This window comes from Saccopteryx bilineata, chromosome 2, assembly GCF_036850765.1.
Source record: "Saccopteryx bilineata isolate mSacBil1 chromosome 2, mSacBil1_pri_phased_curated, whole genome shotgun sequence".
Classification (NCBI taxonomy): domain Eukaryota; kingdom Metazoa; phylum Chordata; class Mammalia; order Chiroptera; family Emballonuridae; genus Saccopteryx; species Saccopteryx bilineata.
The window spans coordinates 306,979,466-307,005,302 of NC_089491.1; the positions used below are offsets into that span (position 1 = coordinate 306,979,466).

Below are 25,837 nucleotides of genomic sequence, written 5' to 3' on the forward strand. Positions count from 1 at the left end.
GACTGCAGAATCTGATGTGGGAAGGCAGACCCAGACAAAGTGATGCTGGAAGCATTTTTGGCCTTAGGTCCTTTGATGGTATGCAAGATCAGTTTGATTTGCTAGGGAACATATCTTATTGTTCCAATTCCATTCTAGTTCAATTGGTTTGGAAGCTATAGTTGTTTGGTTTTCGCTTGAACTCATTAATGAGGTTTTCCCCCTTTACACTCAAGTTTGGTTTGTGTTTTGATTTTCTTTTTTTTTTTTTTTCACTTCTTCTTTTCTAAGTGAGAGGAGAGAAAATAGAGAGAGACTCCCATATGTGCCCTGACTGGGATCCACACAGCAACCCCCATCTGGGGCCATGCCCCAAATCAAGCTATTTTTAGCGCCTGAGGTGGAGGCTCCTGGGAGAGGAAGAGAGAGAGAAAGATAGAGATAGAGACAAAGAGAGAGAGAGAAGGGGAAGGGAAAGAGTAGAGAGCTGATGGTCTGTTTTCCTGTGTGCCCTGACTGGGAATCAAACCTAGGATATCCACACACTGGGCCAATGCTCTACCACTGAGCCACTGGCCAGGGCCTGTGATTTCATTTTCTAACAAAATATTCATCTCTCATTTGTTTCCGTGTGCAGCAAATTTGTGCCATTTAAAAAGTTTTTGGTTAATGATTGTGCTCAATAGAGCTGAGGAAATGAATGTGGAAAGAAGGGAACAAGGGATGACTTTAAAATTTTTATTTGTTATTTTTATTTTTTTACTGCAAAAAGATTTATTGTTTCCATTTGGTCCAATGCATGGGGAAGGGCTCCAGGGTGGTTAAAAGGATGCCTAGTAGTTTCAGGGAAAGGCTCAGGCAGACACCAGGGGAATGCAGAAGGCTCCTCAAAGGCCTCTGGGCTCCAAAGGCTCCTAGTCGTGCTTGAGGGTGAGCCTTTTGAAGGGATACTTGCCCAGCCCAGCCTAGGGGCAGCTGGTTAGTTAGGCAGTCGCTCATCTCCTTGATGACTTTCACATGCTCATCCAGAATGTGGTTCTCTAAGAAGTCACAGGTGGGGTCTTCTAGGTGGGTAGGACCAGAGCACACAGATCCAAAAGGGCCTGGTTCAGGTTCTTCTCCATAACCATGGTGGCTCCCATGACATCTTGAGGTTTACCCTACTCATCTTGGGAAGGCATTAGCATGTCCTGGAAGAGAATGTGGCCACCAGTCTGGCTCTGCTTCTTTAGAGAAGCTTGGTGCTCTTGTGCTTCTGCTTTGCTGAATCACAGAAGTGGCCCACGCCCTCCAGAGCCACGTTGTCCTGGTTGAAATAGAAGCCTAGAGAAAGGTAGGTGTAGAAGGTCTGCTGATGCAGGGTGACCAGGCGGTTGAGCCTCCACCTCAGTTGAATAATTCTGACCAATTTTGGGAGCTCATGGTTGTTTGGCAATAAGGAGTTAAGATCTAAAACTGGTGTTGGCTGATCTTGGAAGTGAAGGATGACTGAGGTGGTTCTGAAGGTGGTGACTGGGAAAAAGGTTGGAGGGTAGTCAGAGGCTGGAAGAAGGAGTATCCCTGGGTCTGTTCCATCTGAACACTGTTGAAGCAAGGGACATATCCGAGGACTGCAGAGGACACTGCCAAGTGATAACTTTTAAATTTAATTTTCCATCTAAATTAGAATGTGAGCAAAGCTTTAAGTGTTCATTAAGTTTCAAATAAGATCAAAGAGAAGCCAATTGGAAGGATACTTCATGGCTCCCATATAAAACAGGAAGAGTTGCCTGACCAGGCGGTGGCACAGTGGATAGAGTGTCGGACTGGGATGCGGAAGGACCCAGGTTCGAGACCCCGAGGTTGCCAGCTTGAGCACGGGCTCATCTGGTGTGAGCAAAAAGCTCACCAGCTTGGACCCAATGTCGTGAGCAAGGGGTTACTCAGTCTGCTGAAGGCCCATGGTCAAGGCACATATGAGAAAGCAATCAATGAACAACTAAGGTGTTGCAACGAAAAACTGATGATTGATGCTTCTCATCTCTTTCCGTTCCTGTCTGTCTGTCCCTGTCTATCCCTCTCTCTGACTCTCTCTCTGTCTCTGAAATAAATAAATAAATATTAAAAAATAAAACAGGAAGAGTTTACAACATGTCCCATCTAACAGTTCCGCTGTTCCAGAGCCTTTAATAATTTTTCTGTCTTTGCAGTTTACAAGGTAGTTTTTTGCATAGATTATTCAGTTTGATCCTTGCAATAGTCTTACATGGGAGGAAGAATAGGGTGTGAATTATGATTCCCATTTTACAGTTGGGGAAACTGAGGCTTAGACAGGTTGAATTGCTTGAAGTCCGTTGGAAGAATGTAACGGAGGTCCTGTGAAAGCTGGCCCACAGCTCTTGTGCTCTCCCTTGAGTAGACAGGCTTTCTGGCCCTCCACACCTCAGGCTAGTCCTTCAGGCTTCAGAATCCCTAGACATAGGAGTACTGGAAGACACGGGGTATACTGGAAGATGTGGGAAATATCAGGAAACTTCGGAGTACTGGGAGATTTGGTGAGTGTTGGGAGATGGGAGTACTGGGACACATGGGGAGTATGGGAAGACATGGAGATTATGGTGAGCATTGGGGAGCATTGGGAGGTGTGGAGTATTGAGAGACTTAGGTAGTACTGAGACATGGTGGGTATGAGGAAACTTGGAGAGTGTGGGGAGATGTGGGGAGCGCGGGGAGACTTGGAGAGTCCTGGAGAGAATAGCCCTAGCTGGCAGGGCCAGTGGGAAGGCAGGGCAGCAGTAGAACCTGCTTCCACTCTCACATTGAAATCTAGCCCTTTGGATTCTCAAACTGATGCTAGATTCCTGGATTCCAAAAATTCCTCTGGCTTCTCCTTCTCACTTGGGGAGGACAACAAAAAGTGGGCCCTCACAGAAACCTAGACTGAAATTTACTTGGCAAGGGAGGCTCGGGCCATTTCCTCTGGGATCTAGCCACCTTTTTAATCTCGCCCATTGTTTAGGCAGCTCCTTACCCCCAACTCCACAACCCCATTCAAACACATAGTAGACCGAAGGCTTCTTATGGGGCCTTGGGCCAGTGCTCAGGTTGGATACTTATCATTCAGTCATCCACTCAGTTTATATTTACTGAGCTCCACTATATGCCAAACAACAGGCAAGCCACTTCACTTGCATTATCTTCTTTCACTCTGCAGTACCTACGAAGTCGGGACTATTTCAGTAACGACTTGGGAAATGAAGGTCAGAGAGCATGGGTAACCAGTAAGTTGTAGAGCAGGCCTGTGCCCTGGTCCCTCTGTGTCAGTAGAAAGAAAGAACAGATGTGAGGCTGGGTAGTGTCCAGACCTACAGTGGCTGGCAGGGAGGAAAGAGAGAGGTTTTAAATGTGTGGCTACTCTGTGTGTCTATCTTTGCAGCTAACAGCTTCCAAAAAGCAGGAGTTGAGGATGGTGAACATTTCTGTGCCTACCACAACGGCTCTTAGACAAGGGAAAAGGAGGACAGACGAGGACAACCATTTCACCCCGGAAGTGGAATGGTGGGAAGAGTGAGAGCAGGTAAAAGGCGGCAGACCCAAAAGTGAAGGAAGGGTCTAAGGAGCTGGAGTGGTGAATGTTTGACAAAAACTGCTCACTATCTGGCTGACTGCCGCATTCTGCTCCTGACTTTTCTGGAGAAGGAGGCACCTGTGATCCTCTTGGGAAGTCACTCAGTCCAGACTCCTGTCCCAGAACATACCTGCACAGGGTTCCATGGGCAGAGAGCCCTCTTCAGAAGCCCCCTGCGGAGACTCTGTTGCCTCTTTAGGTCATACATTCCTGCTTTTGTCTATTAGAATTGAGCAAATTCTTTAGAAAGTCTAACCTAAGTCTTTCTTTTTTTATTTTATTTTTTACAGAGACAGAGAGAGAGAGTCAGAGAGAGGGATAGATATGGACAGACAGACAAGAACGAAGAGAGATGAGAAGCATCAATCATCAGTTTTTCGTTGCAACACCTTAGTTGTTCATTGATTGCTTTCTCATATGTGCCTTGACTGCGGGCCTTCAGCAGACCAAGTAACCCCCTGCTCAAGCCAGTGACCTTTGCTCAAACCAGATGAGCCCATGCTCAAGCTGGCGACCTCGGGGTCTTGAACCTGGGTCCTCCGCATCCCAGTCCGAGGCTCTACCCACTGCGCCACCGCCTGGTCAGGCTAACCTAAGTCTTTCTTATCACAAATTATGATGGGCACTCACCAGAAACAAGAAGAGGACAATAGCCGAGATAGGAGCATTCTGCTGAGCCTTTTCTAGCACCCCACCCCCACTGACATGTGTAACCTGGACTTCTGCCTTAGAGGCACCTCTCTTTCCTGGAACTAAGAGTGAGGGTGAGAGGGAGAGGGAGTCCATCAGAAATGCGAGGAGGGATTGCTTCAACAGAGTGCTCCAGTCTGGCTTCATTTATCTGTCTTCTTAGTTTCTTCTGGGATTTGGAAGTTAGGGGTGGGCAGAAAAGTGTGTAGGCCTGAAAAACTATTTCCCTTTGTTGCCTGGAGGGGTGTGGTTTATCTGACCAATGTTAGTGGCCACAAGCAGTATTCTAGTTTTGGTTTGCTCAGATTCTTTGGGCTCCCACATCTGCAGCTTGGGAGCAGGGAGTGGGTACATGGGAAGCCTTTCCTGAGGTGGTGTGAAACCTGGTTAATTAGTTTGGGGAAAAGGCCAAGGGCAGTACCTTGGGCCAAGATGCTTGGTTTAATTTTTTAATTTATATTTTTTTGAGAGAGCGAGATACTGTGATCTGTTGCTATGTTGTGCCCTGACTGGGGATTGAACCCAAAACATGTCAAGCTATCTGGCCAGGTTTCTCATTAGTTTTTGTTTTGTTTTGTTTTGTTTTCTTTTCTTTTAAAGGATAGACCTTGGGGCCTGACCTGTGGTGGCACAGTGGATAGAATGCTTACCTGGAACGCTGAGGTTGCCCATTCGAAACCTTGGGATTACCTGGTGAGAGCACATATGACAAGTAACCAATGAACAACTAGAGTGAAGTAACTACTTCTTGTTCCCCTTGCCCCCTGTAAAATCAATAAATAAAATCTTAAAATAAAAAGAGTAGACCTTGGTTGTCCTGCATTAATTTCTACATATGATTTTATGCTCTTCAGCTGCGATATGGTTTTTAAGGATTATAGACACTGAGGTAGAAAAAAAGATTATTGTGCATCAAAATGCTAAATACTTGGGCTAATGCAGTAGTGTTGTGGATTTTTTTTTTCTTCCATAGTATCTAAATTTTCTCTGAGTGTCCTCCTCAGTCTACTCTAGATATCCTGTGAGACCTTCCTGCGGCGGTGAGGAGTTATTTTCTGTCACGAGGAGGTAGGCAAGGAGCCATGTGTGGAGGCTGCCTGCAGAAGCCCCATGAGAAGATACAGGAAGCCTGGATTTAGACAGCTGCCATACAAGGTAGCCTGAGATAAGTTTTTGGTGAATTTTGGCTTAAATTTGATATATAGATCCAGATTCTATAACTGTGGGTTCCTTAAACAAGAGGGGACTCCAGAGGTCATCTGGTCCTTCCCTCTACATTACAGGTAGGAGGGTCCTTGTCATCATCCAAACAGTAGCTAATTCTGGATCAAGGGAAAAAGATGATTTCATACCCTTTCCTGGTGGGCCACCACTCCCAATCTCTGTGAGGACCAGGCCTCCATTACTGTACTTTTCTTTAACCATGGAGACTGCTACAACTCCTATGGTGCATCCTGAATGGACCACCTGCTTCTCAGACTATAGGGCATCATTCACCACAAAGGTCTTAGTGCCCAAGCTGTCATTACCCTGGAATCATAGGCATTGTACTGTAACTTCTGTTTGGTAATTACCCCAGTGCAGTAAACATGGCATCATCTCCGTGTGATAATTAGCCTGACACTAACCAATCTGTTAGGCTTCTTGCTTGATAAACTTCAAGGAATAGAGGTCGCTGTTGCTTAACTCTACTTGCTCAGCAGTCCCTTAAGACTCAGCTCAAATGTCACCGCTTACAAGAAGCCTTCTCTGAATCTCCTCTACCAAACTCAGGTTAGGTGACCTCACAGTTTCCAAAACGTTCAGAGCTGACATCTGTTAAGGTGCTTACTGTGTACTGTGATGATTGTACCTAGACTCTAGGTTTCCTGAGGGCAAAGGTGTCTTATTCATTTCTGTATTTCCAGCAGCTGGCATGATGCCTGTCATAACAGGTGCCCAATAATTATTATAGCAAGAATGAATCAACAGTTGAGTGAGTACATGAATGAATGTGAACTGCAGTGAATGCTAGAGGATTTGGAGTTAGTCACAAGAAGGAGCAGCCTAATTCACTTACAGAATTACAAAAGCAAGCAGGCCAAGAAATTTGTTACCTGGAGGCGTTTAAGAAGGAGCAACATACCACCTCCATGGTCTGGGCTAATCTTGGATTTGCCAGGCCTGGGGGCACTGCTGTAGGTCTCTGACTCCCTTGGAAGCCATAGATACAAGCAAGGAAATGAAGAGTAGGTCAATGACTGTCTCTCTAGGAACTAACTCTCTTTCCTTATCTGTTTCTGAAGCTGCCTGTGGTAGAACAAAGGCTGAAGTGCCTTTGTTCAAAGTATCCTTTGAAATAGGATATCTGGGGTAGAGTCAATACTCACTGTGGATCATATACTACTGAAATCCCAGGAATTGTGATAAGGATTATAGTTATGCTATTGTATTTGAGCCTGTGACTTCTTGAGGGGTTACTGTCATCATCCTCATTTTACAGAAGAGGAAACTAAATGTCAGAGAGGTGCAGTAACATGCCCAAGGTCACACAGTTTGTATGTAGCACTAATAGGGTTGAAACTTAGTTTTCTAGCTCTAAAGCCCTTTTTTTTTTCTTCTTCTTCTTCCAAAGCTTGGAGTCCATGGCTCCTGGACCTCTTAACTCCTCCATCACTAGCTCTTGCCTCTACGTGTTCCTCTCATAATATTTAGTCAGAAATTTAGTATTCACAAAATAGTTTATTACTGAGTCTGGCATCTTGGTAGAAAAATTCAGTCTCAATGAGCCAATGGACAGGCCTGTCGTCTCCAACAACCAGGACCGGTTGGCAGGGCCTCGCTTACACATCAGCCTCAGCAGCCACATTTCCGGTTCCTTCTCCTGGATTGCCATTCCTCCCACCCCAGTTCATGGCCAGGGATATTTCTCTCACCTTCTCCTGTCACATAAGAAGCAAATCTTCTGTCTGGGCAGCAAAGTTACCTCGGCTTTCATCACAACTCTCTTAATCTGAAGTCATCTTATCCCCTGAATTATGAAAACTAGAATTTTCCAAGTGGTTTCTGCCTCTTTTGGACACCCAGGAGAGGTAAAATTTTTGCTAGCCATTCTTCATTTTTCTTGAACTCACAGTTTTCCTAAATGCCTTGGAGGTAGCTCAAGTGTTATTAACTGATCTGTGTCGGGCTCTGTTTTAAGACTATAAAGAGACCAAGGTGGAGAAGACTGACTGGCCTTTGGGGGCCGGAAGTTTGTCTGCAGTTTCCCAAGTCATCCATCTGTTTACATGTTTCACCTAACCCTGACGCACACTTCAGTGGTTAATTGGATGTCTTCATAGTAAGAAACTTGACCCACTGAGTGGTCATGTGTTGTTTGTCTGCTGCCGGTAACAGCACTTTGATTTTTCTTTGAAAAATCTCTGCTCCTTCTTGCTAAAATCTTGTAGTTTGGGAGCAGTTGACTCCACTTCTGGCTCCAGGAATAGGCTTGTAACCCAAGAGAGGCAAAGTGACTCAATTCTGGGACTTTGGTTGTACTCCTTCCCTTGGAATTGAGGCTGGTTGGGTTAATCCCTGGATTAACCATCTTGCCAATGCTGTTTTTGAGTGGAACCAATGTAGAAAGTCCAGCTACATGTGGGAGAGAAATTGGTCCTGGCCAGACCCTTAGTGCTCTGTATGTAGCCGGGTCTGATATACTCACGAATTTAGCTCAAGCCATGTATATTTGGGTTTTTTAATATTGCCGTGGGAGGCCCTGGCCGGTTGGCTCAGCGGTAGAGCGTCGGCCTGGCGTGTGGGGGACCTGGGTTCGATTCCCGGCCGGGGCACATAGGAGAAGCGCCCATTTGCTTCTCCACCCCCACCTCCTTCCTCTCTGTCTCTCTCTTCCCCTCCCGCAGCCGAGGCTCCATAGGAGCAAAGATGGCCCGGGCGCTGGGGATGGCTCCTTGGCCTCTGCCCCAGGCGCCAGAGTGGCTCTGGTCACGGCAGAGCGACGCCCCGGAGGGGCAGAGCATCGCCCCCTGGTGGGCAGAGCATCGCCCCTGGTGGGCGTGCCAGGTGGATCCCGGTGGGGCGCATGCGGGGAGTCTGTCTGTCTCTCCCCGTTTCCAGCTTCAGAAAAAAATACAAAAAAAAAAAAATATTGCCGTGGGAAAAATTCTGACCAATATTAGATCTGAGGTCCATGTTCATTTTTAAAAAAAGTGTGTGTGTGTGTGTGTGTGTGTGTGTATATGTGTGTGTGTGTATGTGTGTATGTGTGTGTGTGTGTGTGTGTGTGTGTATATATATATATATATATATATATGCATGCCTCTTACTAGCCCCAGGAACAGGAGTAAATTTTTTTTCCTTCTACACCTCCTATTATACCAATGACCTTTTTTTTTTTTCTTACTTCCCCTTCAAAGTTGTCCCTGGAGCCTGATTTAACCTGGTTTTATCAGGATCAGCATATTAGCATGCAATGGAGGAAGGGCTAGCCTCCAGACATTATTGTCCTGATAGGGCAGGCGAGCACATGGAAGGATTTGGATCCAGAAGCAAAGCAGAGAGCCCTCCATGTGGTGTGGAGTGGTGGAGGGGGTGGTTGTGGTGGTGGTGGGGGGTGGGGAGCAGGCTGCATTGAATCCCAGACAGAGCCCTAAGGATGTTAGGGGAGGGGACTGGGTGAGGCAGTAGTGGTTAGTTAGTTGTGCATCCTCTTGAGAAGTCGTTTACCCTCTACCTTCTGGTTCCTGAGACTGAGCTAACTATTCTCTTTGCCTCAAAGCCCTGGAATATGTGGATGCTGCCTTGTTTCTATGCTATTCTATCCAAGGCCCATTCAAAGAATCAGCAGGGGGTGATTTTACCCATCAGAGCAAAGGGACCTGGAATTTAACAGGTACTGGCATCAAATCAAAAGGTCACACTATAGACAGGTGATATCATTAGAGGATTTCTCTTCCTACAAGAGATTGTCACAATGCATTAGACTACCAGGACCCTGCTCTTTGGTGTACTACACTCAGATCTGTCAGTCACTCCTTCCGTTTGTTCCCTCTGTCTTCCCTGGCACCTGCACTCATCTTGGCTTCCGGCCAGCCCAGTGTTTGAATTGCCATTGTGAGAAGTAGGACTTGTATTAATCACCTCCATAAATATCTCCCCCCTCTGGTTTCCTCTTTATCTAGAGATTCTGTGCTTAGATGAGAGGAAGAACATCCTAACTAGCAAATGCCTGAGGGAGGGAAGAAGAAGGATATTTCAACCAAGGACTAATGAGGCAGCTATGCCCACCACGCTCCTGTGTCCCCACTGAGATCATTTTCCAGTCAGACAGGGGACCAGTGCCTTTCTAGCTTGGTTGTGACCTAGTCCACAGGTGCCTTCCCAGATACCTTGGCTGGGGTGCTTTTTCATTTGAACTCCCTCAGTGGCCACAATCCCTCATGGATGGCAGACAATTGGCTGTCCCTTAGATCACCTGCTGCTGTGCCCCATTAGGCTGATTAGAGACCCAGCACCAGCTGCTTTCACATTAGCACAGAAACACAGTTCACTTGGACTCTTCCTAGCCTGCCTGAGGTTTTCCCCAGCCTCGCCTGTGCAGCAGCATCTGTGCTGCTGTCTCAGTCTGACACTATCTGGCTATTTCATTTTCTACTGGCCCCAGTCTATACTAGAACTAGATACATATCATGGGAAGCAGTAAGGTGAGAAAGGGAAGGGCTCTGGGCCCCCTCTGCAGGGCATGTGGCTGAGGTGGCAGGAGGCTATTCTGTGCCTGCTCATCCCATCCCTGATTGATCAGCAGCACAGTGCAACAGGGTGGTCTGGACTCTGAAAGCCATCTGTATCTTGGACCCTAAGCCCTGATATCATTAGCCTCATCCTTTAACTAAGCTCAGCTCATTCATTCATTCAAAATAGCTTTAGCATCAAGTATGTGCCACCTACCTTTGTCATAGCTGCAGAAAAAGTTATGAAAAAGCCATGTTGTCATTGGGTGTAATATTTTACACCCAACAATACTTTAGAATTAACCAACAACATAATAAAACAAGATGTGAATGATACAAGAAGGTCCCACAGTAGTCTGTGATTTGTCGTTGAGGAAATCAGCAGGAAAGTGTATAAAGCCAGAAGCCACGGCCACTATCACAGCAGCCCGGTCCATGCAGGTTCGCATTGGATTCGGACAGTTGGTAAAGAAACAATGGAGCCAAAAACTGGTGGGCCATAGTCTTTAATCCTAGCTTGCACCCGGCGGGCAAGTAAAAACATACACTGGGCTCCAAAACCCACTCACATTCAGTGCTCACAAAGCCACTGACTTATCCGAGTTTCCTAGAATCAAAGGTTTCTAGCTCACCAGCCTTATTCTCCTCAGTTCCCCATCTCCTTCCTTATCCCAGATACAAACTGCACAAACTGGCTTCTCACTCAACACTCCGCCATTTTGGCTGCTTCCCCTGGCCACATGGCCTCTTTCTGCTCTCTGCTCTGCTCCCTCTGCTCTCTCATGCTAATCATCCCAGGAACCAAGAGAGCAAGTTCCCGCTTCGTCCCCATTTTATAGTGTAGAAGTCCAAACTCTTAATCCAATATACAAAATAGGGAAGTCTCTAATACAGACACTTCTCTGAGGCATGATTGGATTGTACCACCCCACCCCACATCAAAACGGGTGGGAAAGGCTTAATCCCAAAACCAAGCCCCAGGCTACAAGGATTCTAACTGCCCACAAAGACACACATTAATATCACCTGGGCAACGGCCTCCTCGTGGGCAGCGCCATCTTTAACAAAGTGAGCATAATATATTTTATCTGCCCAACAAAGTGCTATGCTGAGTCAGAGGATGGCAAGGAGGCTGGGCACTGGCGTCAGGAAAGTCCCTCAGGAGTTGATGCAGATCTAGACCAGGTGGGATGGCAGGAACCAAGGCAGGAACCAAGGCAGGAAGTTCATTTCCCCACAGAATATCAGAGTTGAGGTCAGTCTAATTGGAGCCAAGGGTTCTTGTCAGGGGCAGTGGAAGATAAGGAGAGACTGTGACCCTTCTTTCTCTAACTTTGAGAAAAGCAGGAACTCAGCTATCAAAACAAGTAACATATTTCTAAAGTACTTTACACAAATTGATGTATTAAATCCCCAAAACAATGCTATGACATTGGCATTATTATTATTCCACATTTTTTTTTAATGAGAAAGAACTGAGGCCCCAGAACTATGTCAGGATATGAAAGTATGTGTTCTCAAAATACTTGCTTTTCTCACCATGTCATGCTGCCTACTCCACCCCACACATCTCTGACCCTTCTTTTCTGTGGGTCCTGGTGACTCATACTCTTTCTTGGCAGATGTGGTTTTTGATAACTGGGTAATCAAAGTCATCCCAGTTGTTGTTACTGCTGCTGCTTTTGCCATGCCCATTGTCCCCATGTCCTTGTTCCTTATGGCTCCTGGCTGCTGGAGCAAGAGCTCTGCAGTTAATGTTGCCTGTTGTTTTGGTTTTATACTCTCTTTTTTGAAAAAACATGAACTGGGTTCCCCAGGGGCTGAGCCAAGGCCATTTAAGAGATGCTCAGTTATCTAAAAAAAGTATGTCTTATATATCAAGAACCTGTGTCCTTATCTCAACCTGAGTCCTCTACTTCCAAGGGCTCTCCTTGCTCACAGCACCTGGGGCAGACTTCACCTTCCCTTTTTGTTTGAAGCCTCGAGGCTGATCATCAATCCCAAAGCCTTTTCCTCAGTGCCCTCCTGGCTTTTAGAAATGAGATGTGTTCGTTGGCAGTGTCAGACTCCCAGAATTCCAGGTGGCCATGTAATTAGGCACACACTGTGCCCTTTGTGAAGGAGATATGGAGAGATGTCACAGCAAGGAAAGAAGGAGGAGGCTGACGTGGGCTGAATAATTTCTACAAGCTAGCCATCGTGCCTTGTATATGTTTTAAAGTTTAATCACAGTTGTAGGATATCAGTACTATTGGCCTCATTTCGCAATTGAGGAAACTGACACTCAGAGAGGTTGAAGTAACCTGTTCATCAAGGGCTGAGCCAGGGTTCCCTCGATTCTGGTGTCCTACTACATCCAACTTGAACATTACCCACTTAGGCAATAGGGAATCCCTGGTGGTACCAAGCAGGAAACTGAGAGGCTAGGGTAGTCTTTTAGGAAGATGAATCCAACAACAGTGGGTGGGGTGGATGGGAAAGAACCAAGGCCAAAGCTGTGGGGACCAGTTAGGAGCTTACTGCAAAAATGTCCTTGGGATATTCCCAGGGGGATGGCAGGAGATCAAAGGAGGGAAGGAGGGACAATTGCAAGAGGCATTGAGAAGCAGAGATCAGCAGCTCTCTGCAGCCGAGTCCACCCAGACATGAGGAGAAAGCCCTTCTTTCTGATCACTCAGGGTCCCATTGGGCACTAGTGGTCTGTGCATGGGGTAAGAGCCAGCTGTCATTTCTGCTCAGGAGTAGAGGAACATGTGTGGTGACATGGGGCCTTGCTCTGCTCCCTGGCAGGACTGGGCTGGGTTGCCTGCTCTTCCAGGGTGAGGCCCACACCTTTGAAAGGTCTGTTTATCCAGCCTGGGAGAATGCCTCGGGTGTGCTCAATAAACGGTAATTGGCAGAGCATCTCTAAAAGAGAGTAAGCAATCACTGTTTACGAGCAACTCCTCTCCTGGGCTGAAGTAGGCAAACAGGTCTCCTTTACTGAAGGGAAACTGAGGCTCGGAGGTCATACAGGTTTCCCACAGTCGTCTCTGGCGAGCCAGAGGGCAGAGTTAAGATTCACATTTCCCAACATTGACCGGAGGTCCTGCAGCTTTCCCCAGCTCTTCTCCATTTGGCTTCTGACAAACAGGGGAATTAATGACAAGTCTTCACAGGATTAGGGCAGTCTATAGTTTATAAAACTGCTTCTCATCCGGTACCTCATTTGCTCCTTACACCACGAGGTATTACTGTACTCATTTTATGGATGAAGAAACTGAGGCTCGAAGAATGTAAGGCTGTGGTCATTCCACTGTAAGTGACAGAGCTAGAATTCAAAACGAGGCTTTCTGACTCCCAGGTTCCATCTCTTTCCAGGAACCCATGTGAATAGGGAAGCAGATAAAAAAAATCAAATGTCAAAGAGGGAAAGAGAGGGTTCAGGGAAAGGTGGTGGATGCAGCTTAAACGGTGCAGGAGGTCTTCAGGTTAAACATAATAATACAAGCTTCTGGGCATGAGTTCCCTGAGAAAATCAGTTTATCTGCTGGGAGAGTGAGCACAGTTCTTCCAACAGGTAGATGATGGAAGAGACACCTTTGCTTCATACCTATGGATCTTGTGAAGAGAACGAAGGAAGAGATGGAGAAAAAACTGAGGTGTCAGCATTTGTCTTTTAGGTACCAAGGAATTAGATTGATTGATTGGATGGATGGATGGAACTTAGGAAAACTGCACATTTACTCTGGCAACATGCCATGGTCCTACTTACAATTCCTTTACAACTCTCCCTGCCCCATAGCCCATCCATGTTGCCTCATGTTATAAATGACATGCCCGGCCCAGGAGAAAGAAATAGGGATAGCACTGAGAGAGAATTTGGGAAGTAACTTCCTTTGTTCCAAAAAGTTAGAGGAATGGATAGAATGGAATGTCTCTCCCCACCTGTGCTCTGGTTGGCCTGAATTCTCTGGAGTCCTGTTCTGAGCTAAGAGTCAGGAAGCCTGGATTCTAAGCCCAGGGGAATGGCTTTTATTCCCATGGGATGGTATATTTGGTTTTTGTGATTGGGCTTAGAAAGGTGAAGAACCAAGGAGGGTTTAAGTGGTCAAGAACGCTACTGGCTCAACATCCTACTGGCTCAACATCCCTTTCCTCTGCTTATTCTTCTCCCACCTTTCAAGGAAAATTGCAGTGGGGCCCAAGGGTTGGAGATGGTCCATATGGGGCTGACTTTGCTTTCTGCTCAGGCTCCACTATCACTTACCATCAGTTGAACAGTGGTCTCCCTTCAAGCTATCCTCCAACTCTTAGGGATAAATGGATAAATGCAAATGTTGTTTATATACCATAGGATTCTGGGTCCACATTAGGGACTACACAGTAGTTGACATTTGAGTCAGCTCCTCTCTGACTTTCCTATGCACCTACTATATGCTAACCAGACCGGCTGCTCAGTTCACCTCCACCATACCAATCACCTCTCCAGAGTCTTGCTGTCCTCTTCTTTGAAATGTGACTGTCCCATGCTCCATACCTTCAGCGATCTGTGCTCTATGTTAATAAAATAGTGATCCCATTTACCCTTTTTGAACACTTTATATGTGTCAAGCATTTAGAATGTCAATATAAGTATGTCCAAACCTATAGAAAAATTTATGAGAGTTTATTTGAGCCAAACTGAGGACATGCCCAGAATCAAGATCTTAAAGTGCTCTGGAGAATGGCAGATTGGCAGTTTTTTTTTAATGCATTTGGAATCAAAGGAGGGAATGTAAGAAAAATTACACAAAACCCATTGGTGTTAGATTAAAGAGGAGGGAAAGAAGCCCTGGCTGGTTAGCTCAGTTGGTTAGAGTGTTGTCCTAAAACAAGTGTTGTCCTAAAACACCAAGGTTGCTGGTTCAATTCCCGGCTAGGGCACATACAGAAAGTGACCAATGAGTGCACAACTAAGTGTAACAACAAATGAATGCTTCCCTCTCTCTTTTTCTCCCTGCCCCTCTCTCTCTCAAATCAATCAATAACTTAAAAAAAAATAAAGAAAGAAGGGGGAAAGAAAGGAAGTCAGGGAAATCCCCGATTGGATAAAAAATAAAATGAAGAGATGTATTTCTTTCGCATTGGTGGATATAAAATAGTCAACATTTAACATTTACAAAAATAGGGATGATATATAGGTAACAAAATCATGTGCTCCCTTGAGGGTGGTTATGTCTCCAGGGGCCTGAAAAAGAGGATTATTTTGGCATTTCAAAGGTATGTTACCATAGATGCACAAAACTAACAAATAGGGTTGGCTTAAGGCAAAGGTAAACCTTTACTAAAGAAGTTATATGCATGGGTGTGAGTACCCACCATAACATTCCCAATTGGGAATTTATGATCAGATCACCTTGTGAGGTTACTTTTAGTCACTGAACTTATTAGATTTATTACAGAGTCCCTTTTTTGTTCAACAAAAACATGATCTCCTTTAATTCTCACAACACTCCTCCATGCAGTCCTAAGTAGTAGAACTAGGATTCCAGCCAGGCCTCTGATCTCACTCCTGGAGCTCCTGACCTGCCAGCTGTGATCCTCGTGGCTGATGGACTACTGGGGTGGGGGTGGGGGTGGTCTGGAGAGAATTTACTGCAGTGAAAGGAGCATAAGGGTTAAAGATGAAAGGCCTGAATTCAAGTTCAAGCTGTACCACTTGCTAAACTGGGTTCCTCAAGCAAGTTATGTCAACATTCTAATTCTCTATACTGGTCTCATAATTGTGAGGATCAAAAACAAAAATGTGTTAAAACCATGCAGTTCAGCCTGACCGGTAGTGGTGCAGTGAATAGAGCATTGGCCATGAATGTTGAGGTCACAGTTTGAAAACCTGAGGTTGCCAGCTTGAGAGTGTGTTCTTCGGCTTGAGCATGGCGTCACCAGCTTGAGCACAGGATCATTGACAGGATCCCAAGGTCACTGGCTTGAGGCCAAAGGTCACTGGCTTTAGCAAGGGGTCACTGGTTCAGCTTGAACGCCTTGGTCAAGGCGCATATGAGAAGGAATCAATGAACAACTAAAGTGCTGCAACTACGAGTTGATACTTATCTTTCTCCTTTCCTGTCCTCTGCTCTCTCTCAAAGTCAATTTAAAAAAACCAAACACACATACCGACAAGCAATAAACCATGCAGTTTCCTGTAAAATGTCTCTTCAATATTGGATGATTTTATAAAAGGTCTTGATTATTTTAACATAAAGACATGGCTATAGTAGTGGGGATTACAGACACCACAGCAGCTGGTGAGATGCTTGGGTGAAAGGGCTCTTTCAAAGCTCCTCAGATTACATTACAAACAACAGAACAACCGCTGGCTCTATCTATGGTTAGGAGGGACTCTGTCCTTGGTTTTCCAGAGGTCCTATAACCCATGACAGAGTCCAGACTTGCCTGGTCTCCTGGGTCCCAGATCCACCATCTGAATTAACCTGCAATGCAGTTCTATCCTGAAGAGCTCGTCCACCCAGTATACGTGGAGGTCTCCTCCTTACTTGCACTCAGCCTGGGGCCTGGGGTCTTAGGAAAGCAAACAGCTCCGGTAGGAACTCATCCCAGCTGAGGCTCTTATGGAAACAGACCCTAAAGACTAGATGCCAGCTCTAGCAGCGCCTTTCAAAACCCTCAGCTCTGAGCTAAATATAGTCGTAGGAGGGAAGGTGGTGTGGATTTGGGGGAGTAAAGAGGGATGAAGGAGAGGGAGGGAGGAAGCTGGGAGGAAAATGGGAGGGGGAGAGAGGAGGGAGAGAGAAAGGAGGCAGCCATGGTCTGAGGGAGAGAGAACTGAAGAAATGAGAAAATACAAAGAGGTGGCAAAAAGTGTTTCAGGGAAAGATACAAAAAAAGAGCAAGGAGGAGAGACAGAAAAATCGAGTGTTAGTTAAATAGCAGTAACTCTCAGCTGTCCTGTTGGCAGTGAAGGGTGAGAGCCTGGTGGGGAAGCATGGGGTGATGACAGAGGCCCCGGTCTGGCCACCTGCTGGAAGCCCTGGGTAATTGTTTATCTGCTGTGATGATGATTAGAACTGAGACACCTTGCCTCTCTAGACCCCTGTCCACCTTCCCACATCTTCCCTAAGAGCCAGGTCTAGCATTTGCTTAACCCCATGGCAGTATTTAAGACAGCCCGCAGTCTCAGACAGCCTGAAGCCTTGGGTGGGGGCTTGGATGATGCTTCCCGGTAATATGTGGTAGTTAGTGGTGGTGGTGTGTCCTTTAGGTGAGTAGCTGTGGGCTTGTTGATGGCCTGATGAGCGGGGCGGGGACTGTGGTGTGTGTAGTGAGATGGCGCAGCCTCAGAGTCGCGGGAGCAATGTGCTCCCACATCTTTCAGCAGAGCCTGCCAAGGCCATGGAGGTAAAGCGGTAAATCAGGTTGAAGCACTGATGTAGAACCAAGTCAGGAAGGTCAGACCCAGCTGAGCTAAACCAGACTCAGCTGGTACTGTGAGCTGGTTAGACTGGTGGGGTATAGGGTTCATGGAGGGGAGGAGTCCTGGGAAGTAGGAAGGGGGCCAGTGAAGCCCATCCCAGCACAGGGGAGGAGTAGCAGGAACTTGGGGACTGTGAGGAGGTTTGGGAAATTCACTGCAAACAGCACAGGGAGCTGGATTTCCTTTTACAGCTACTTTTGGGTCCTGACAGGCCCCTGTTCTGTGGGATGGAAGGTGACTTTGGGTGATCTGGAGGAAGGATGGGTGCGCTTTGCTGCTCTGCACCCGCAGGACTTAGTAGCTGCTCAGTAAACAGTGTGGGTGGCCGTGTAGGATAGTCCCAGTGGATTGGAAACCTCAGGGAGGCAGGACAGTGCGACTCTTTCCTCTTCCTCACCCCATTTCCTTCCCCCACAGATTATGGGAGGGAGAGATGGGTCAGAAAAGAAGGGAAAGGGGGGCATTCTCTCACTGGCGAGAGCACAAGGGCGGGGGGCAACAGATAAACGAGCCTTGTCTGCCCTCTCCCAGGCTCATGGCGAGCAGACTGCAGAACATTTCCTGTCCCTGTGGGAAGATGAGCCATTATTTATGAGCTCATCCAGAGGGGCTTTGCAGGACTCTCCATCTCTGCTCCCCTCCCCCCACCTGGGAAGGAGGGGGTGGTGGTGTCTTGTGCTTTCTTAAAGGCACAGACACTGGAGGACCTGAGTCCAGCCTACACCATGGCCCTAGAAAGCTCCCAGTGCCAAGGAGAGTGAAGCTCAGAGCTCCTGTGGGAAGAGCCTGCTGATGGCCAAGGATGAGACCCCAGCTTGAGGAAAGGAAGGACCTTGAGATTTTTATTTTACTCCCTTCTGCTATCTATGCCCTTCTCAGGGACAGAACCCTGCTAGTGCTGGCCCCAAACAAAGTCAGTAGGACCAACTGGCACAAACCAAGGAGAAAGGCTGGAAATTTGAGGAATGGGTAGAGACCTGAGGACAAGAGGAGGGTGGAAATAAATACTTCTATATCTCAGGTGTGGGGACAGGGAACACCATCTGGATAGCCTGGCATCTCTCCTGGCTGGAGAGAGAATAACTGAGGTTTTAAGACCCCCAAACAGAAAAGGCTGAGAATGAGGGGCCAAGAGAGAGAGAGTTAGAGTGTGGTGGTTACAACGGCTGAATGGGAAGGGAAGGGAGAAGAGAGAATAAAGAGTCACTAAATGGTGGAAATTTAGAATAGAAGTGGGGACCCAAGGGATATAAAAGCAAGGTAAAGAAAACCAGAGGTGAGGTTGGAGAGCCAGAGGGACTGACTGATGGGAGAGACAGAGAGGGAAGGTGACAGAGCTACTGCAAAGCAGGGAAAGAGGGACTCAAGAGCAGGGAGAAAAGCAGGGGCACAGAAGGAGAGCAATGGAGGGTAGTGGGCGAGAGACTTGGGGAGGAGTGGGAACCGGGCAGGGGAGGGAAGAAATTAGGTGAGACAGCCAGGGGAGGGAGGACAGACACCAGGAAAGGAGAGATTGCTGCGTTTTCCCCCTCTTTCATTACAATTGCTATCACTAATACATTCCCGAAGAGCTGTCTTTGACTGCAATTAAAAAAACATTTATGCTTCCAGAGAAATCGAAATGACTTCCTCCCACCACCCTACACTCTCTGGGCAACGGTCTCTGGTGACGCTCTATCTCCTCAGTGGTGTGCAGTCCGAACCGGGGACACTCGAGGGAGGGGACGGCCAGGGAGGCTTCTCCACCCCTCCCCAGTGGTAGACTGTGAATGCTTTATACCAGGCTCAGGTGTGTGGGAGGCTGTGGGAGTTGGGGGTGCAGGAGCTGGGGATTTTAAATATGGCACAGTCAAAAACCTTTTCTGATTACCAACCATCAGCAAACAAGAGAGGGAGGCTGGCCACCTCTTCAGCTGCTGGCTGGAGTTGACCCTTGCCTCTATTTGCTAAAGCACCAATAATTTGGGAGGTTGAGCTGTGTGAGAGCTTCTTTCCAGAGCTGACTTCAATTCAGCAGATCTTTACCAAGCATCTGCTGTGTGCCAGGACCGCTAATGGCAGTGAGGGTGTTCCAGAAACGAGTAAGAGGGTCTCTGTCTCCCAGGAGCTTATTATCTGGTGGGCAAGGGACACATGGAACTGCATAAAGAGCTGGGGTACCAGGCAGATGGTGTCAGGAAGCATTAGGAGCACATCCATCAATAGAGGAGGGGATGGAGAAGGTGAGAGGGACAGGTCAATGGGAAAACTGCTTTAAGGAGGGAGCGGTGGAGGGAATGGAGAAACAATCGTGGCTCCATCTCATCAATACCTCCAGGTTCTGTGCTGGCCATTTTATATACATTTCCTCTTTTATTTGGACTCTCACAGCTAATTCTTTAACAGACTAGGAGACCAAGGACTAGTGAGGCTATGCCTCTTGTTGGAGATAAGTGACAAGGCCCGGGTGGAAGACACCAGGCTGCCCTTCACTATTCCATTCTGTCTTCCCTTGGGAATGTTTTATTTCAGAACCTACTTACTTAGCAATTCCACAGCTAAGAATTTATCCTACAAATATCCTTGCACACGGGCACAGTGACACACACAAGTTTCTCACTATAACATTCTTTTTCATAGCAAAAGGTTGAAAACGATATAAATGTCTATCAGAGGGGACTGGTTGAACAGATTTGTAGACCATGGAGCACACTAGAATCATCGAGAGAAAGAAAGAGCACTATATGTACGGATATGGAATTCTTTCCAGAACATACTATTTAGTAAAAAATGCAAACACAGAGCAGTGTGTGTACTATTCTGTCATTTGTTTTAAACGGGTGGGCGACAGAATAGCTATATACATAATGATGTTTTTGCATAATGTATATATGGAAGGAGAGATAGGAAACAGATCATGTTGATTGCTTCTGGGAAGATTAACTACACGTTTCGGGATCAAGTGTGAAGGAAAACTTTTCATGGTATACTCTTTGGTAACATATGGGTGTTGGACTTTTTGATTATGTGACTTATGAAAAGTAAAGAAATAAAATGAAAAATAAATGTTCTGGTTTGGGTGAGGTGGAAGGTGGATATAACAATTATGGGAAGCACTATGGCAGAGAGGTTATTGGTATTGTCGCTAGGAAGACACGGACTTGCATCTGCATGCTGACATGTATTAGCTACAAGTCTTTGGACAAGTTACTTAACTTTGTTGAGTCCTAGTTGACTCATATGTAAATAGAGATTCTCCTTCCTCATGGCTTCTTTCAGTGGGGAAGACATGTGATGACTCAGAAATGTGCTTAGAAGAATGCTAAGCTGTCTATGCTGAGTGTTCAGAACATGGCAGCTGTAACCACGTGGGCCCTGGGAGAAACCCAGACAAGGAAAGCCTGGGTGCTGCTCATGCCTGGGTGCTGATGGGAGGGAGGCTGAGGAGCTCATCAGACTGTGAGTACTGGCTCAGCAGCAGCGCCCCCTAGACTGGGCAGACTGGACCTCCATCAGGAAATGTCAGGCCCCAACAGACGTTTCTTGCTGCCCAGAAACCCTGAGGGCAGCTCTGCACAGACTTTAGGGTCATCTCAGTCTTTTTTACTTGCAAGGAGCTTTCAACTGTCCTCAAAGACCTTTCTCAGTGCTCAGGGGCAGCACTGCTCTTCCTAAAACTTGTGCTTTGTGGGAGCCTGTATCAGAGAGAGAGAGAGAGAGACAGACAGACAGACAGAAGGCTGTCATGACCACCTAGTAGACTGGAGTCCAAGGTATGAGATACTCCATCTCTCTCAGCCTCAGTTTCCTCATCTGTAGACTGGAAATACACCTAACATTAAACATATGGTAGAAGTGTTGTGTTAGTTTGGAAGCAGGAACACTATGTGTAGCATGCTTCTGTTGTCTTAGGATGGTTTAGATGCAAACACTGGCATATGGGTGGACAAACCCCTCGCTGGCCCATCAAACCACCAGGGGATTAGTCAGAGGTTCAGAGCTGCATCACGGAGCTATATAGCTGCTGTTTCTGCTGCTCAGGGAGGGTGTATGGGCGGGCAGGGGAGCAGTGTGTGGAGGCACAGCTGAGGGGGCTAGCTGCAGAGATTTGTCTGGGGCTCTATCCCACTCACTCGACAATCAGGGATGGATGTCCCTTTATTGGTTCTAGTGGGAGATTCCAAGAAAAGATAAAATGTGGGTGATCTCATCCTTGAGAAATCCTCAGACAGATATGGAGGCAGAGATTATTCAACCAACTCTTAGGGAGCCTCTTGTGGAATAGCTGTGAAAGATGCCCGAGAGGGAACAGCCATGGACCCTGCTCTCTAGAAGTTTACAGTGTGGTGGCAAAGTCCATTCAGAGCACACAAAGCTGTATTTTCACAAGAGGAAATTACCACTGTGCCAATTAATTGTGTGCGAACTAAAGGAATATGGGGTCTCAGGGCCAGGAAGTCCACCAAGAAAAGTTCCTGAGCCTGCCCAGTAACACCAGAACCAAGAGGCTACGTTGAGAGGAGTGGGTAACCCGTGTGGAATGCTGGGGATCTCATGTCCCTTCAGGAGAGTGACATGGAATGAGCTTGGAGCAGAGGGCTGCTGGAGGGTGGGCTGGGGTCCTGGCTCGTGGGGTCCTTCTCCCAAACTCCCTCTGGCCAAGCAGCTGTGTTGCGACCTTGCAGCATGGCAGGAAATAAACTACTTACTATTCTCTCCTCAGCCTCACCCGAGGTTTCACCTTGCCAGCCAGCATAGTAAACAGGAGCTGTAAACCTCTGGAAGATGCCATGGTGAGACGAGGAGCACATCAGTCTGACCACCGGAGTCCCAAAGCCTGGTTGTCTTCTGGCTCCTGCTGACTTCAACTCAGCCCGAGGCCCCAGGCACCCGAGACAGCTGTTTTGTGTCCTGCCCACATTGGGCATTGATCACTCTACCTCTGTCCAGCAGGCCTGATGGATTCACATAAACATTGATTGTCTGCTCAGCCATCTGGGAAGGGAGAGAAAGAGAAGAGGAGCAGGAGGGGATCCCTATCAAGCAGCCCCAGGTGAGTGGGGTCCTGATGTGGAGGTCTGACCAAAGGACCTCAGACCTGTTCCCCATAGGAAAACCAGGAATCCTGGTGTGGAGAATACTCTCGAATGTGGTGAATACCAAAGAATGGTCCCCTGGGGGAGGATGAAGGGCATGTCACCAGGGCCTTAAGTGGTATCATAGTAGTTTACTTGTTTAAACTAAGAAGTGCTACACATATGTTCGCAGCCTTGTTCTTCGTAGCTGTATGTCTGAGCAGTTCATGATACATTTCTGTTCAGTGAACTTGAGATCTCATTGAATCCTTCCCCCAGCCTCTATGTAACACTTCAGTAATCCATGGAAACTGGTGATGTTCTAGTCTAAGTTTAAAGCTCTAAAGACAGAATTCCTGACACCAACACAACCCAAGCCCCATCTTGTTCTCTGACCTTCCTCTAGCTTGGTCAGGTCCGCATGTTCCTTTTCTACGCAGTCCTAACTCTGCGTGAGGAGGGCAAACCTTTGCTCTAGGCTCTGGGAAGTGGCCCCTGTGGCGTGTTTTCAGTCCTCACTCAGATTCCTCTTCTCTGCTCAGGTCACTCTTGTTCCTCTCACTATGCCAGCCCAACCCTCTTTTCCTTCTTTCTTCCTATCTTCCCAGGACAAATGCTTTATGAAGGAACAGGGACTTGAGCAGACTAAGAATTCCTATATGAAAAATTGCCTGTCTGGGAGTTGATGAATCCAGAACAGGTGACCAAGAAAGAGGTTAAAGCTCCCTCCCATCCCCGCAGGTCACTTGTACATGACTTTGGAGCAAAGGGACAGTTATTTCTATTTGAGGGGGATCCTGTTGTCTTGGGGAGTTAAGACCAAGCTGACAAACTTTAGAGGAACTTTAGTTACCTTGGCCAGGCTGCAACTCTGTGGGGCAGAGACGTCTATTGTGATGGTGCTGTGTACTGAGTCCATGCGACTCTGTGGGGCAGAGACGTCTACTGTGATGGTGCCGCGTACTGAGTCCATGCGACTCTGTGGGGCAGAGACGTCTACTGTGATGGTGCCGCGTACTGAGTCCATGCTTACTGAGCTGGTGGGAGGTGAGTGTGCTCTCAGCACTGGAGAACAGCTGGGGAAGCTGACAGAAAGAGCACAAATTTTGGAGTCAGTTTTGGATTTGAAGCTTGGCCCTGCCACATGTCAGCTGTGTGACCTGTCACTTCACCTCTCTACTCTGGGGTTCCTGATCTGTAAAAAGGCATTAATAGTAGTGGCTGCTTCCTAGAGGTGTTACAAGGTCAAACAACTTAATGTACAGAATGCTACTGCTTCATAATACGTGCTAAATTCCCAGCCCCTGTCTTGGACAATTCAGTTCCTGAGAACATTCTTGAAGCTTCTGATGAAAAAGTTCTTAGAGTTTTGTCCAGTCTTTATCTGTCTTTATCTTCCTCTCTTCTTTCTGTTTCTCTTCTCTTCTCTTTACGTTTTCCCTCCCTAAACACACTTTCTTTCTACTATCTTTTATTCTACCTCTCTTTCTACTCCCCTCTTTCTTTCTCCATTGTAATTTCCCCCAGAGGCAGATTTAACCATGGGCACACCGGGCATGTGCCCTGGGCCCCAACTTCTGAAGGGTCCCGCAAAACCCCAACTTTACACTTTTATCTAGTGACACCAAGTTTGGTTTCATGTGTGCAATTTTAACATTAATAGTACGTAATGTTTTTTATTTATTTAAAAATATGGTTAACATGTATTTTTATTTTCCCTGTTTCTCTCTCTCTCTCTTTTCTTTAAGAAGCCCAATATTTTTTCTGTGCCTGGGGCCTCAACCAACCTTAATGCTCCTCTGCTTTTCCCCATTTCCCTTCCAGGGCATCTGCCTGGCTCTCCTCACCTTGCTGGCTTTGTTGCATATTTTTCTGTTTCATAGTATAGATGACTCTCCTTAGAGAGTTCAAGAAAATGAGCGAGAAGCATCTCCTACCTCAGAAACCAGATGGGTAGCTGCTCTCTATGGAGGCCATGCTTGTAATTAGATAGTCATTTCTGGGAAAAGCTCTTAACTCGTGAAATCCAATTGGCTCTAGCCTCATGTCATTGCTCCTATTTTTCAAGGGCCCGGGTCTCTGTCAGTGTCCTCTACAAACTAACAACAGAGCTCTCAAAAAATGGTGTTGTCCAGGTAGTGGACTCCCTGTCCTGCATCCACAACTAGGACAGGCTCACAGGACCCTGGAGGGAGGAGACACTGTTTATAGAATCAGGAAGCCCCCATCTAATGGGAACAGCACTCTCATGATTCAGACCTGATGCAAGCAAAGAAAACAAGCAATAAAAAGAAAGAAAATCTTCTGTTTGAGTGCTTAGGAGCCATGCTATTTAGAACAAGACAGATATAGTCAGAGGAGACTTTTTGGAGGAGGCAACTATGGGTCAGAAATTGAAAAGAGGTGCTGGAAAGACACCCAGGGAAAGAATAGTGATCTGAGTGTTAGGGGTGGAGAAAGGGGTCCAAATTCAGGGTTCAAATGCATAGCCCTTTTTCTCTTAATCCTCAGCTTGGGCCTTCACTACTATTTGTTGGGATTTTAGTAAGTTGGGAAATAGCTCAGGGAAACTATAAGAGATGTTAAAACATCTCAGCAAACCTTGGTTTGGGGTTTATACAGTCAGTTTGCCTGCTCGTGCCTGCTAATGAATAGTTCAGTCTGTATAGTGAGACAGGTCAGTGAGAAGAGAGCCACTGGTCTGACTGCAAGCAGGTTTCTAAACACCGTAAAGAGAGATGAGGGAAGCCCTGGCCGGTTGGCTCAGCGGTAGAGCGTCGGCCTAGCGTGCGGAGGACCCGGGTTCGATTCCCGGCCAGGGCACACAGGAGAAGCGCCCATTTGCTTCTCCACCCCTCCGCCGCGCTTTCCTCTCTGTCTCTCTCTTCCCCTCCCGCAGCCAAGGCTCCATTGGAGCAAAGATGGCCCGGGCGCTGGGGATGGCTCTGTGGCCTCTGCCTCAGGTGCTAGAGTGGCTCTGGTCGCAACATGGCGACGCCCAGGATGGGCAGAGCATCGCCCCCTGGTGGGCAGAGCGTCGCCCCTGGTGGGCGTGCCGGGTGGATACTGGTCGGGCGCATGCGGGAGTCTGTCTGACTGTCTCTCCCTGTTTCCAGCTTCAGAAAAATGAAAAACAAACAAACAAACAAAAAAAAAAACAAAAAATAAAAATAAAAAAAAAAGAGAGATGAGGGACTCGAATGAGAGAATTGGGGCATGAGGCTGAGTGGCAAGCAGAGAATGGTGTGGAAGGGTTAGAAAGGGTGGTGGGTGGGCTACAGTAGGCAGCAGGGGAGCCTAAGGATAGACAGAGTACTTCCTGTTGAGACCAGGAGCCAAA

The 25,837-nt window shown here is 47.0% G+C and overlaps 1 pseudogene; it reads right to left on the minus strand.

Moving 5' to 3' along the window:
* Positions 1-893: 893 nt before the first annotated feature.
* Positions 894-23,524, minus strand: LOC136322555 (ferritin light chain-like; annotated as a pseudogene).
* Positions 23,525-25,837: the final 2,313 nt, after the last annotated feature.